At 40.4% G+C, this 12903-nt stretch overlaps 24 non-coding genes across 24 annotated transcripts; all 24 read left to right on the top strand.

Moving 5' to 3' along the window:
• The first annotated feature begins 365 nt into the window (after positions 1–365).
• On the top strand, positions 366–436 carry trnag-ccc (transfer RNA glycine (anticodon CCC)). Its single transcript has one exon. It is a non-coding gene; the product is annotated as a tRNA-Gly (tRNA).
• Positions 437–558: 122 nt separating this feature from the next.
• On the top strand, positions 559–629 carry trnag-gcc (transfer RNA glycine (anticodon GCC)). Its single transcript has one exon. It is a non-coding gene; the product is annotated as a tRNA-Gly (tRNA).
• A 549-nt stretch (positions 630–1178) lies between these two features.
• On the top strand, positions 1179–1249 carry trnag-gcc (transfer RNA glycine (anticodon GCC)). Its single transcript has one exon. It is a non-coding gene; the product is annotated as a tRNA-Gly (tRNA).
• Positions 1250–1995: 746 nt separating this feature from the next.
• trnam-cau (transfer RNA methionine (anticodon CAU)) lies at positions 1996–2068 on the top strand. The gene has a single exon. It is a non-coding gene; the product is annotated as a tRNA-Met (tRNA).
• A 175-nt stretch (positions 2069–2243) lies between these two features.
• Positions 2244–2314, top strand: trnag-gcc (transfer RNA glycine (anticodon GCC)). The gene has a single exon. It is a non-coding gene; the product is annotated as a tRNA-Gly (tRNA).
• A 515-nt stretch (positions 2315–2829) lies between these two features.
• On the top strand, positions 2830–2900 carry trnag-gcc (transfer RNA glycine (anticodon GCC)). Its single transcript has one exon. It is a non-coding gene; the product is annotated as a tRNA-Gly (tRNA).
• A 292-nt stretch (positions 2901–3192) lies between these two features.
• On the top strand, positions 3193–3263 carry trnag-ccc (transfer RNA glycine (anticodon CCC)). The gene has a single exon. It is a non-coding gene; the product is annotated as a tRNA-Gly (tRNA).
• Positions 3264–3646: 383 nt separating this feature from the next.
• Positions 3647–3719, top strand: trnam-cau (transfer RNA methionine (anticodon CAU)). Its single transcript has one exon. It is a non-coding gene; the product is annotated as a tRNA-Met (tRNA).
• Positions 3720–3894: 175 nt separating this feature from the next.
• Positions 3895–3965, top strand: trnag-ccc (transfer RNA glycine (anticodon CCC)). The gene has a single exon. It is a non-coding gene; the product is annotated as a tRNA-Gly (tRNA).
• A 383-nt stretch (positions 3966–4348) lies between these two features.
• Positions 4349–4421, top strand: trnam-cau (transfer RNA methionine (anticodon CAU)). The gene has a single exon. It is a non-coding gene; the product is annotated as a tRNA-Met (tRNA).
• A 175-nt stretch (positions 4422–4596) lies between these two features.
• On the top strand, positions 4597–4667 carry trnag-gcc (transfer RNA glycine (anticodon GCC)). The gene has a single exon. It is a non-coding gene; the product is annotated as a tRNA-Gly (tRNA).
• Positions 4668–5198: 531 nt separating this feature from the next.
• On the top strand, positions 5199–5269 carry trnag-gcc (transfer RNA glycine (anticodon GCC)). Its single transcript has one exon. It is a non-coding gene; the product is annotated as a tRNA-Gly (tRNA).
• Positions 5270–5561: 292 nt separating this feature from the next.
• Positions 5562–5632, top strand: trnag-ccc (transfer RNA glycine (anticodon CCC)). The gene has a single exon. It is a non-coding gene; the product is annotated as a tRNA-Gly (tRNA).
• Positions 5633–6015: 383 nt separating this feature from the next.
• Positions 6016–6088, top strand: trnam-cau (transfer RNA methionine (anticodon CAU)). The gene has a single exon. It is a non-coding gene; the product is annotated as a tRNA-Met (tRNA).
• A 795-nt stretch (positions 6089–6883) lies between these two features.
• trnag-gcc (transfer RNA glycine (anticodon GCC)) lies at positions 6884–6955 on the top strand. The gene has a single exon. It is a non-coding gene; the product is annotated as a tRNA-Gly (tRNA).
• A 294-nt stretch (positions 6956–7249) lies between these two features.
• Positions 7250–7320, top strand: trnag-ccc (transfer RNA glycine (anticodon CCC)). The gene has a single exon. It is a non-coding gene; the product is annotated as a tRNA-Gly (tRNA).
• A 382-nt stretch (positions 7321–7702) lies between these two features.
• Positions 7703–7775, top strand: trnam-cau (transfer RNA methionine (anticodon CAU)). Its single transcript has one exon. It is a non-coding gene; the product is annotated as a tRNA-Met (tRNA).
• A 797-nt stretch (positions 7776–8572) lies between these two features.
• trnag-gcc (transfer RNA glycine (anticodon GCC)) lies at positions 8573–8643 on the top strand. Its single transcript has one exon. It is a non-coding gene; the product is annotated as a tRNA-Gly (tRNA).
• Positions 8644–8935: 292 nt separating this feature from the next.
• Positions 8936–9006, top strand: trnag-ccc (transfer RNA glycine (anticodon CCC)). Its single transcript has one exon. It is a non-coding gene; the product is annotated as a tRNA-Gly (tRNA).
• Positions 9007–9389: 383 nt separating this feature from the next.
• Positions 9390–9462, top strand: trnam-cau (transfer RNA methionine (anticodon CAU)). Its single transcript has one exon. It is a non-coding gene; the product is annotated as a tRNA-Met (tRNA).
• A 653-nt stretch (positions 9463–10115) lies between these two features.
• On the top strand, positions 10116–10188 carry trnam-cau (transfer RNA methionine (anticodon CAU)). Its single transcript has one exon. It is a non-coding gene; the product is annotated as a tRNA-Met (tRNA).
• Positions 10189–10949: 761 nt separating this feature from the next.
• On the top strand, positions 10950–11020 carry trnag-gcc (transfer RNA glycine (anticodon GCC)). Its single transcript has one exon. It is a non-coding gene; the product is annotated as a tRNA-Gly (tRNA).
• Positions 11021–11767: 747 nt separating this feature from the next.
• trnam-cau (transfer RNA methionine (anticodon CAU)) lies at positions 11768–11840 on the top strand. Its single transcript has one exon. It is a non-coding gene; the product is annotated as a tRNA-Met (tRNA).
• Positions 11841–12636: 796 nt separating this feature from the next.
• On the top strand, positions 12637–12707 carry trnag-gcc (transfer RNA glycine (anticodon GCC)). Its single transcript has one exon. It is a non-coding gene; the product is annotated as a tRNA-Gly (tRNA).
• The last annotated feature ends 196 nt before the right edge of the window (positions 12708–12903 follow it).

Here is a 12903-nt window from a genome sequence, read left to right as displayed (position 1 = left end):
GGATGAGTAGTTGCTACTTCAATAACATGTTGAATCAGATTGTTGCCATTGTTTTAAATGTAATCTACGTTTAAAAATTGCAGGCATTGGTGTTTCAATGGTAGCCTACAGTACTGGTAAAAAAGCCGGCGATTTCTTTCTCAGTAGACAAGATGGTAACCTAAAACTGCCAGTGTCACATGGTCATTTCAATTTGTTCTTGTGATTTCAAACCTCATACGGGCCATTTTTTAGATTTCATTGAATACCTTGGTAACCACCACTGACCACATATAACTACAACGATGAATAGGTTCTGCTTCCAGAACATTTTGGTTCAGATTGTTGCCATTGTTTTAAATGTAATATAGAGTTATTAATCGCAGGCATTGGTGTTTCAATGGTAGAATTCTCGTTTCCCATGCGAGAGACCTGGGTTCCATTCCCAGCCAGTGCAAACAGGCAGTTTTTAGCCTTGGTAAGCACAATCAGAACAAATTCTTCAGTGGAAATATTTGGCCAAATTGCTTCCGCCCTGTGGATCTGTTTTAAATGTAATCTACGTTTAAAAAAATGCAGGCATTGGTGTTTCAATGGTAGAATTCTCGCTTGCCATGTGAGAGACCTGGGTTCAATTCCCAGCCAGTGCAAACACACTGTCTTTAGCCTACATTCCTGGTAAACAGGGTCACAATCAATTCTTGAGTACAAATGTTTGGCTATATAAATTAGCAACAGTAGGCAAGATTCCTCTTGCTCTGAGAATCTAATTTATCTTTGTTAATTTGGCCTCTTTTAGTCTCCCCTTTTTTACTAGGAAAACAGTTAGTCTGTATGTGAGGTTTTACATGGAAAACAGTTAGTCTGTATGTCAGCTTTTACACGTTTAGTAGCATTTTGCTGCAGAAGAAAAAGAAATGCTATCAGGTGTTCAAGCATGTCTGACAGGTTTTCAGGCATGTCTGTTTATAGGAAAATCCCTATACTGGCCAATGTGTTGTCCTCCAGCAAGGAGTTGTGTCAGATCTTAGGCTTGCATAACCCTTTGTCTACCTGTGGAGTTTGCATATGACACGATGTAGCTTTCTATGTCTCGTTGGCGCAGTATGTTTTTAACGATTAGTAGGTGCTACTTCAAGAGCATGTTGGGTCAGATTGTTGCCACGGTTTTAGATGTAATACAGAGTTAGAAAAAGCAGGCATTGGTGTTTCAATGGTAGAATTCTCGCTTGCCATGCGAGAGACCTGGGTTCGATTCCCAGCCAGTGCAAGCCAATAGTGTATAGCCTACTGTACTGGTAAAAAAGCTTGCGATTTGTTTCTCAGAAGACAAGATGGTAACCTAAAGCAGCAGCGGCCTAAAACTACCAGTGTCACATGGTCATTTCAATTTGTTCTTGTGAGTTCAACCTCATACGGGCCATTTTTTAGATTTCATTGAATACCTTGTTAACCACCACTGACCACATATAACTATAATGATGAATAGGTGCTGCTTCAAGAACATGTTGGTTCAGATTGTTGCCATTGTTTTAAATGTAATATAGAGTTATTAATCGCAGGCATTGGTGTTTCAAAGGTAGAATTCTCGTTTCCCATGCGAGAGACCTGGATTTGATTCCCAGCCAGTGCAAACAGGCAGTTTTTAGCCTACTTATTGGTAAGCACAATCAGAACAAATTCTTCAGTGGAAATATTTGGCCAAATTGCTTCCGCCCTGTGGATCTCATTTATATTTGTTAATTTTGCCTCATTTAGTCTCGTCCTCTTTTACTTGGAAAACCAATAGTCGGTATGTGAGGTTTTACACATTTAGTACCAATTTGCTGCAGATGGAAAAAACATGCTCTCATGTGTTCAAGCATGTCTCTCAGGTTTTAAGGCATATCTGTTCATAGGTTAAACCCTATACTGGCCAATGTGTTGTCCTCCAGGTAGGAGTTGTGAGAGATTTTAGTCTTGCATGTGCTTTTGTCCAGCTGGGCAGTTTGAACGCGGCACAACTAGGCTTTTGATGTCTCGTTGGCGCAGTAGGCAGCGCGTCAGTCTCATAATCTGAAGGTCGTGAGTTCAAGCCTCACACGAGGCAAGTTTTATATTGCATTTAGTACGTTTTTAACCAGCACCAGCACAGATACACTGGAAACTTTTTAAAGATCTTAACAACACATACAACTTTAAGGATGAGTAGTTGCTACTTCAATAACATGTTGAATCAGATTGTTGCCATTGTTTTAAATGTAATCTACGTTTAAAAATTGCAGGCATTGGTGTTTCAATGGTAGAATTCTCGCTTGCCTTGTGAGAGACCTGGGTTCAATTCCCAGCCAGTGCAAACACACTGTCTTTAGCCTACATTCCTAGTAAACAGGGTCACAATCAATTCTTGAGTACAAATGTTTGGCTATATAAATTAGCAACAGTAGGCGAGATTCCTCTTGCTCTGAGAATCTAATTTATCTTTGTTAATTTGGCCTCTTTTAGTCTCCCCTTTTTTACTAGGAAAACAGTTAGTCTGTATGTCAGCTTTTACACGTTTAGTAGCATTTTGCTGCAGAAGAAAAAGAAATGCTCTCAGGTGTTCAAGCATGTCTGACAGGTTTTCAGGCATGTCTGTTTATAGGAAAATCCCTATACTGGCCAATGTGTTGTCCTCCAGCAAGGAGTTGTGTCAGATCTTAGGCTTGCATAACCCTTTGTCTACCTGTGGAGTTTGCATATGACACGATGTAGCTTTCTATGTCTCGTTGGCGCAGTATGTTTTTAACGATTAGTAGGTGCTACTTCAAGAGCATGTTGGGTCAGATTGTTGCCACGGTTTTAGATGTAATACAGAGTTAGAAAAAGCAGGCACTGGTGTTTCAATGGTAGAATTCTCGCTTGCCATGCGAGAGACCTGGGTTCGATTCCCAGCCAGTGCAAGCCAATAGTGTATAGCCTACAGTACTGGTAAAAAAGCTTGGGATTTGTTTCTCAGAAGACAAGATGGTAACCTAAAGCAGCAGCGGCCTAAAACTGCCAGTGTCACATGGTCATTTCAATTTGTTCTTGTGAGTTCAACCTCATAGGGGCCATTTTTTAGATTTCATTGAATACCTTGTTAACCACCACTGACCACATATAACTATAATGATGAATAGGTGCTGCTTCAAGAACATGTTGGTTCAGATTGTTGCCATTGTTTTAAATGTAATATAGAGTTAGTAATCGCAGGCATTGGTGTTTCAATGGTAGAATTCTCGTTTCCCATGCGAGAGACCTGGGTTCGATTCCCAGCCAGTGCAAACAGGCAGTTTTTAGCCTACTTATTGGTAAGCACAATCAGAACAAATTCTTCAGTGGAAATATTTGGCCAAATTGCTTCCGCCCTGTGGATCTCATTTATATTTGTTAATTTTGCCTCATTTAGTCTCGTCCTCTTTTACTTGGAAAACCAATAGTCGGTATGTGAGGTTTTACACATTTAGTACCAATTTGCTGCAGATGGAAAAAGCATGCTCTAATGTGTTCAAGCATGTCTGTCAGGTTTTAAGGCATATCTGTTCATAGGTTAAACCCTATACTGGCCAATGTGTTGTCCTCCAGGTAGGAGTTGTGAGAGATTTTAGTCTTGCATGTGCTTTTGTCCAGCTGGGCAGTTGGAACGCGGCACAACTAAGCTTTCGATGTCTCGTTGGCGCAGTAGGCAGCGCGTCAGTCTCATAATCTGAAGGTCGTGAGTTCAAGCCTCACACGAGGCAAGTTTTATATTGCATTTAGTACGTTTTTAACCAGCACCAGCACAGATACACTGGAAACTTTTTAAAGATCTTAACAACACATACAACTTTAAGAACGAGTAGTTGCTACTTCAATAACATATTGAATCAGATAGATGCCATTGTTTTAAATGTAATATAGAGTTAGTAATCGCAGGCATTGGTGTTTCAATGGTAGAATTCTCGTTTCCCATGCGAGAGACCTGGGTTCGATTCTCAGCCAGTGCAAACAGGCAGTTTTTAGCCTACTTATTGGTAAGCACAATCAGAACAAATTCTTCAGTGGAAATATTTGGCCAAATTGCTTCCGCCCTGTGGATCTCATTTATATTTGTTAATTTTGCCTCATTTAGTCTCGTCCTCTTTTACTTGGAAAACCAATAGTCGGTATGTGAGGTTTTACACATTTAGTACCAATTTGCTGCAGATGGAAAAAGCATGCTCTAATGTGTTCAAGCATGTCTGTCAGGTTTTAAGGCATATCTGTTCATAGGTTAAACCCTATACTGGCCAATGTGTTGTCCTCCAGGTAGGAGTTGTGAGAGATTTTAGTCTTGCATGTGCTTTTGTCCAGCTGGGCAGTTTGAACGCGGCACAACTAAGCTTTCGATGTCTCGTTGGCGCAGTAGGCAGCGCGTCAGTCTCATAATCTGAAGGTCGTGAGTTCAAGCCTCACACGAGGCAAGTTTTATATTGCATTTAGTACGTTTTTAACCAGCACCAGCACAGATACACTGGAAACTTTTTAAAGATCTTAACAACACATACAACTTTAAGGATGAGTAGTTGCTACTTCAATAACATGTTGAATCAGATTGTTGCCATTGTTTTAAATGTAATCTACGTTTAAAAATTGCAGGCATTGGTGTTTCAATGGTAGAATTCTCGCTTGCCTTGTGAGAGACCTGGGTTCAATTCCCAGCCAGTGCAAACACACTGTCTTTAGCCTACATTCCTAGTAAACAGGGTCACAATCAATTCTTGAGTACAAATGTTTGGCTATATAAATTAGCAACAGTAGGCGAGATTCCTCTTGCTCTGAGAATCTAATTTATCTTTGTTAATTTGGCCTCTTTTAGTCTCCCCTTTTTTACTAGGAAAACAGTTAGTCTGTATAACAGTTAGTCTGTATGTCAGCTTTTACACGTTTAGTAGCATTTTGCTGCAGAAGAAAAAGAAATGCTATCAGGTGTTCAAGCATGTCTGACAGGTTTTCAGGCATGTCTGTTTATAGGAAAATCCCTATACTGGCCAATGTGTTGTCCTCCAGCAAGGAGTTGTGTCAGATCTTAGGCTTGCATAACCCTTTGTCTACCTGTGGAGTTTGCATATGACACGATGTAGCTTTCTATGTCTCGTTGGCGCAGTATGTTTTTAACGATTAGTAGGTGCTACTTCAAGAGCATGTTGGGTCAGATTGTTGCCACGGTTTTAGATGTAATACAGAGTTAGAAAAAGCAGGCACTGGTGTTTCAATGGTAGAATTCTCGCTTGCCATGCGAGAGACCTGGGTTCGATTCCCAGCCAGTGCAAGCCAATAGTGTATAGCCTACAGTACTGGTAAAAAAGCCGGCGATTTATTTCTCAGTAGACAAGATGGTAACCTAAAGCTGCAGCGGCCTAAAACTGCCAGTGTCACATGGTCATTTCAATTTGTTCTTGTGAGTTCAACCTCATACGGGCCATTTTTTAGATTTCATTGAATACCTTGGTAACCACCACTGACCACATATAACTATAATGATGAATAGGTGCTGCTTCAAGAACATGTTGGTTCAGATTGTTGCCATTGTTTTAAATGTAATATAGAGTTAGTAATCGCAGGCATTGGTGTTTCAATGGTAGAATTCTCGTTTCCCATGCGAGAGACCTGGGTTCGATTCCCAGCCAGTGCAAACAGGCAGTTTTTAGCCTACTTATTGGTAAGCACAATCAGAACAAATTCTTCAGTGGAAATATTTGGCCAAATTGCTTCCGCCCTGTGGATCTCATTTATATTTGTTAATTTTGCCTCATTTAGTCTCGTCCTCTTTTACTTGGAAAACCAATAGTCGGTATGTGAGGTTTTACACATTTAGTACCAATTTGCTGCAGATGGAAAAAAACATGCTCTCATGTGTTCAAGCATGTCTCTCAGGTTTTAAGGCATATCTGTTCATAGGTTAAACCCTATACTGGCCAATGTGTTGTCCTCCAGGTAGGAGTTGTGAGAGATTTTAGTCTTGCATGTGCTTTTGTCCAGCTGGGCAGTTTGAACGCGGCACAACTAGCTTTCGATGTCTCGTTGGCGCAGTAGGCAGCGCGTCAGTCTCATAATCTGAAGGTCGTGAGTTCAAGCCTCACACGAGGCAAGTTTTATATTGCATTTAGTACGTTTTTAACCAGCACCAGCACAGATACACTGGAAACTTTTTAAAGATCTTAACAACACATACAACTTTAAGGATGAGTAGTTGCTACTTCAATAACATTTTGAATCAGATTGTTGCCATTGTTTTAAATGTAATCTACGTTTATAAATGCAGGCATAGGTGTTTCAATGGTAGAATTCTCGCTTGCCATGTGAGAGACCTGGGTTCAATTCCCAGCCAGTGCAAACACACTGTCTTTAGCCTACATTCCTGGTAAACAGGGTCACAATCAATTCTTGAGTACAAATGTTTGGCTATATAAATTAGCAACAGTAGGCAAGATTCCTCTTGCTCTGAGAATCTAATTTATCTTTGTTAATTTGGCCTCTTTTAGTCTCCCCTTTTTTTACTAGGAAAACAGTTAGTCTGTATGTGAGGTTTTACATGGAAAACAGTTAGTCTGTATGTCAGCTTTTACACGTTTAGTAGCATTTTGCTGCAGAAGAAAAAGAAATGCTATCAGGTGTTCAAGCATGTCTGACAGGTTTTCAGGCATGTCTGTTTATAGGAAAATCCCTATACTGGCCAATGTGTTGTCCTCCAGCAAGGAGTTGTGTCAGATCTTAGGCTTGCATAACCCTTTGTCTACCTGTGGAGTTTGCATATGACACGATGTAGCTTTCTATGTCTCGTTGGCGCAGTATGTTTTTAACGATTAGTAGGTGCTACTTCAAGAGCATGTTGGGTCAGATTGTTGCCACGGTTTTAGATGTAATACAGAGTTAGAAAAAGCAGGCACTTGGTGTTTCAATGGTAGAATTCTCGCTTGCCATGCGAGAGACCTGGGTTCGATTCCCAGCCAGTGCAAGCCAATAGTGTATAGCCTACAGTACTGGTAAAAAAGCTTGGCGATTTATTTTTCAGTAAGACAAGATGGTAACCTAAAGCTGCAGCGGCCTAAAACTGCCAGTGTCACATGGTCATTTCAATTTGTTCTTGTGAGTTCAACCTCATACGGGCCATTTTTTAGATTTCATTGAATACCTTGTTAACCACCACTGACCACATATAACTATAATGATGAATAGGTGCTGCTTCAAGAACATGTTGGTTCAGATTGTTGCCATTGTTTTAAATGTAATATAGAGTTAGTAATCGCAGGCATTGGTGTTTCAATGGTAGAATTCTCGTTTCCCATGCGAGAGACCTGGGTTCGATTCCCAGCCAGTGCAAACAGGCAGTTTTTAGCCTACTTATTGGTAAGCACAATCAGAACAAATTCTTCAGTGGAAATATTTGGCCAAATTGCTTCCGCCCTGTGGATCTCATTTATATTTGTTAATTTTGCCTCATTTAGTCTCGTCCTCTTTTACTTGGAAAACCAATAGTCGGTATGTGAGGTTTTACACATTTAGTACCAATTTGCTGCAGATGGAAAAAGCATGCTCTAATGTGTTCAAGCATGTCTGTCAGGTTTTAAGGCATATCTGTTCATAGGTTAAACCCTATACTGGCCAATGTGTTGTCCTCCAGGTAGGAGTTGTGAGAGATTTTAGTCTTGCATGTGCTTTTGTCCAGCTGGGCAGTTTGAACGCGGCACAACTAGCTTTCGATGTCTCGTTGGCGCAGTAGGCAGCGCGTCAGTCTCATAATCTGAAGGTCGTGAGTTCAAGCCTCACACGAGGCAAGTTTTATATTGCATTTAGTACGTTTTTAACCAGCACCAGCACAGATACACTGGAAACTTTTTAAAGATCTTAACAACACATACAACTTTAAGGAATGAGTAGTTGCTACTTCAATAACATATTGAATCAGATTGTTGCCATTGTTTTAAATGTAATCTACGTTTAAAAAATGCAGGCATAGGTGTTTCAATGGTAGAATACTCGCTTGCCATGTGAGAGACCTGGGTTCAATTCCCAGCCAGTGCAAACACACTGTCTTTAGCCTACATTCCTGGTAAACAGGGTCACAATCAATTCTTGAGTACAAATGTTTGGCTATATAAATTAGCAACAGTAGGCAAGATTCCTCTTGCTCTGAGAATCTAATTTATCTTTGTTAATTTGGCCTCTTTTAGTCTCCCCTTTTTTTACTAGGAAAACAGTTAGTCTGTATGTGAGGTTTTACATGGAAAACAGTTAGTCTGTATGTCAGCTTTTACACGTTTAGTAGCATTTTGCTGCAGAAGAAAAAGAAATGCTATCAGGTGTTCAAGCATGTCTGACAGGTTTTCAGGCATGTCTGTTTATAGGAAAATCCCTATACTGGCCAATGTGTTGTCCTCCAGCAAGGAGTTGTGTCAGATCTTAGGCTTGCATAACCCTTTGTCTACCTGTGGAGTTTGCATATGACACGATGTAGCTTTCTATGTCTCGTTGGCGCAGTATGTTTTTAACGATTAGTAGGTGCTACTTCAAGAGCATGTTGGGTCAGATTGTTGCCACGGTTTTAGATGTAATACAGAGTTAGAAAAAGCAGGCATTGGTGTTTCAATGGTAGAATTCTCGCTTGCCATGCGAGAGACCTGGGTTCGATTCCCAGCCAGTGCAAGCCAATAGTGTATAGCCTACAGTACTTGTAAAAAAGCTTGGGATTTGTTTTTCAGAAGACAAGATGGTAACCTAAAGCAGCAGCGGCCTAAAACTGCCAGTGTCACATGGTCATTTCAATTTGTTCTTGTGAGTTCAACCTCATAGGGGCCATTTTTTAGATTTCATTGAATACCTTGTTAACCACCACTGACCACATATAACTATAATGATGAATAGGTGCTGCTTCAAGAACATGTTGGTTCAGATTGTTGCCATTGTTTTAAATGTAATATAGAGTTAGTAATCGCAGGCATTGGTGTTTCAATGGTAGAATTCTCGTTTCCCATGCGAGAGACCTGGGTTCGATTCCCAGCCAGTGCAAACAGGCAGTTTTTAGCCTACTTATTGGTAAGCACAATCAGAACAAATTCTTCAGTGGAAATATTTGGCCAAATTGCTTCCGCCCTGTGGATCTCATTTATATTTGTTAATTTTGCCTCATTTAGTCTCGTCCTCTTTTACTTGGAAAACCAATAGTCGGTATGTGAGGTTTTACACATTTAGTACCAATTTGCTGCAGATGGAAAAAGCATGCTCTAATGTGTTCAAGCATGTCTGTCAGGTTTTAAGGCATATCTGTTCATAGGTTAAACCCTATACTGGCCAATGTGTTGTCCTCCAGGTAGGAGTTGTGAGAGATTTTAGTCTTGCATGTGCTTTTGTCCAGCTGGGCAGTTTGAACGCGCCACGACTAGGTTTTTAATATCTCGTAGGCGCAGTAGGCAGCGCGTCAGTCTCATAATCTGAAGGTCGTGAGTTCAAGCCTCACACGAGGCAAGTTTTATATTGCATTTAGTACGTTTTTAACCAGCACCAGCACAGATACACTGGAAACTTTTTAAAGATCTTAACAACACATACAACTTTAAGGATGAGTAGTTGCTACTTCAATAACATATTGAATCAGATTGATTGCCATTGTTTTAAATGTAATCTACGTTTAAAAAATTGCAGGCATAGGGTGTTTCAATGGTAGAATACTCGCTTGCCATGTGAGAGACCTGGGTTCAATTCCCAGCCAGTGCAAACACACTGTCTTTAGCCTACATTCCTGGTAAACAGGGTCACAATCAATTCTTGAGTACAAATGTTTGGCTATATAAATTAGCAACAGTAGGCAAGATTCCTCTTGCTCTGAGAATCTAATTTATCTTTGTTAATTTGGCCTCTTTTAGTCTCCCCTTTTTTTACTAGGAAAACAGTTAGTCTGTATGTGAGGTTTTACACGTGTACCAATTTGCTGCAGATGGAAAAAGCATGCTCTAATGTGTTCAAGCATGTCTGTCAGGTTTTAAGGCATATCTGTTCATAGGTTAAACCCTATACTGGCCAATGTGTTGTCCTCCAGGTAGGAGTTGTGAGAGATTTTAGTCTTGCATGTGCTTTTGTCCAGCTGGGCAGTTGGAACGCGGCACAACTAAGCTTTCGATGTCTCGTTGGCGCAGTAGGCAGCGCGTCAGTCTCATAATCTGAAGGTCGTGAGTTCAAGCCTCACACGAGGCAAGTTTTATATTGCATTTAGTACGTTTTTAACCAGCACCAGCACAGATACACTGGAAACTTTTTAAAGATCTTAACAACACATACAACTTTAAGGATGAGTAGTTGCTACTTCAATAACATATTGAATCAGATTGTTGCCATTGTTTTAAATGTAATCTACGTTTAAAAAATGCAGGCATAGGTGTTTCAATGGTAGAATTCTCGCTTGCCTTGTGAGAGACCTGGGTTCAATTCCCAGCCAGTGCAAACACACTGTCTTTAGCCTACATTCCTAGTAAACAGGGTCACAATCAATTCTTGAGTACAAATGTTTGGCTATATAAATTAGCAACAGTAGGCGAGATTCCTCTTGCTCTGAGAATCTAATTTATCTTTGTTAATTTGGCCTCTTTTAGTCTCCCCTTTTTTACTAGGAAAACAGTTAGTCTGTATGTCAGCTTTTACACGTTTAGTAGCATTTTGCTGCAGAAGAAAAAGAAATGCTCTCAGGTGTTCAAGCATGTCTGACAGGTTTTCAGGCATGTCTGTTTATAGGAAAATCCCTATACTGGCCAATGTGTTGTCCTCCAGCAAGGAGTTGTGTCAGATCTTAGGCTTGCATAACCCTTTGTCTACCTGTGGAGTTTGCATATGACACGATGTAGCTTTCTATGTCTCGTTGGCGCAGTATGTTTTTAACGATTAGTAGGTGCTACTTCAAGAGCATGTTGGGTCAGATTGTTGCCACGGTTTTAGATGTAATACAGAGTTAGAAAAAGCAGGCATTGGTGTTTCAATGGTAGAATTCTCGCTTGCCATGCGAGAGACCTGGGTTCGATTCCCAGCCAGTGCAAGCCAATAGTGTATAGCCTACAGTACTGGTAAAAAAGCTGGCGATTTATTTCTCAGTAGACAAGATGGTAACCTAAAGCTGCAGCGGCCTAAAACTGCCAGTGTCACATGGTCATTTCAATTTGTTCTTGTGAGTTCAACCTCATACGGGCCATTTTTTAGATTTCATTGAATACCTTGTTAACCACCACTGACCACATATAACTATAATGATGAATAGGTGCTGCTTCAAGAACATGTTGGTTCAGATTGTTGCCATTGTTTTAAATGTAATATAGAGTTAGTAATCGCAGGCATTGGTGTTTCAATGGTAGAATTCTCGTTTCCCATGCGAGAGACCTGTGTTTGATTCCCAGCCAGTGCAAACAGGCAGTTTTTAGCCTACTTATTGGTAAGCACAATCAGAACAAATTCTTCAGTGGAAATATTTGGCCAAATTGCTTCCGCCCTGTGGATCTCATTTATATTTGTTAATTTTGCCTCATTTAGTCTCGTCCTCTTTTACTTGGAAAACCAATAGTCGGTATGTGAGGTTTTACACATTTAGTACCAATTTGCTGCAGATGGAAAAAAGCATGCTCTAATGTGTTCAAGCATGTCTGTCAGGTTTTAAGGCATATCTGTTCATAGGTTAAACCCTATACTGGCCAATGTGTTGTCCTCCAGGTAGGAGTTGTGAGAGATTTTAGTCTTGCATGTGCTTTTGTCCAGCTGGGCAGTTGGAACGCGGCACAACTACGCTTTCGATGTCTCGTTGGCGCAGTAGGCAGCGCGTCAGTCTCATAATCTGAAGGTCGTGAGTTCAAGCCTCACACGAGGCAAGTTTTATATTGCATTTAGTACGTTTTTAACCAGCACCAGCACAGATACACTGGAAACTTTTTAAAGATCTTAACAACACATACAACTTTAAGAATGAGTAGTTGCTACTTCAATAACATATTGAATCAGATTGTTGCCATTGTTTTAAATGTAATCTACGTTTAAAAAATGCAGGCATAGGTGTTTCAATGGTAGAATACTCGCTTGCCATGTGAGAGACCTGGGTTCAATTCCCAGCCAGTGCAAACACACTGTCTTTAGCCTACATTCCTGGTAAACAGGGTCACAATCAATTCTTGAGTACAAATGTTTGGCTATATAAATTAGCAACAGTAGGCAAGATTCCTCTTGCTCTGAGAATCTAATTTATCTTTGTTAATTTGGCCTCTTTTAGTCTCCCCTTTTTTTACTAGGAAAACAGTTAGTCTGTATGTGAGGTTTTACATGGAAAACAGTTAGTCTGTATGTCAGCTTTTACACGTTTAGTAGCATTTTGCTGCAGAAGAAAAAGAAATGCTATCAGGTGTTCAAGCATGTCTGACAGGTTTTCAGGCATGTCTGTTTATAGGAAAATCCCTATACTGGCCAATGTGTTGTCCTCCAGCAAGGAGTTGTGTCAGATCTTAGGCTTGCATAACCCTTTGTCTACCTGTGGAGTTTGCATATGACACGATGTAGCTTTCTATGTCTCGTTGGCGCAGTATGTTTTTAACGATTAGTAGGTGCTACTTCAAGAGCATGTTGGGTCAGATTGTTGCCACGGTTTTAGATGTAATACAGAGTTAGAAAAAGCAGGCACTGGTGTTTCAATGGTAGAATTCTCGCTTGCCATGCGAGAGACCTGGGTTCGATTCCCAGCCAGTGCAAGCCAATAGTGTATAGCCTACAGTACTGGTAAAAAAGCCGGCGATTTATTTCTCAGTAGACAAGATGGTAACCTAAAGCTGCAGCGGCCTAAAACTGCCAGTGTCACATGGTCATTTCAATTTGTTCTTGTGATTTCAAACCTCATACGGGCCATTTTTTAGATTTCATTGAATACCTTGGTAACCACCACTGACC

This window comes from Betta splendens, chromosome 5, assembly GCF_900634795.4.
Source record: "Betta splendens chromosome 5, fBetSpl5.4, whole genome shotgun sequence".
NCBI lineage: Eukaryota > Metazoa > Chordata > Actinopteri > Anabantiformes > Osphronemidae > Betta > Betta splendens.
Note: the sequence above shows the minus strand (reverse complement) of the source record. Positions and strands in the feature narration are given on the sequence as shown.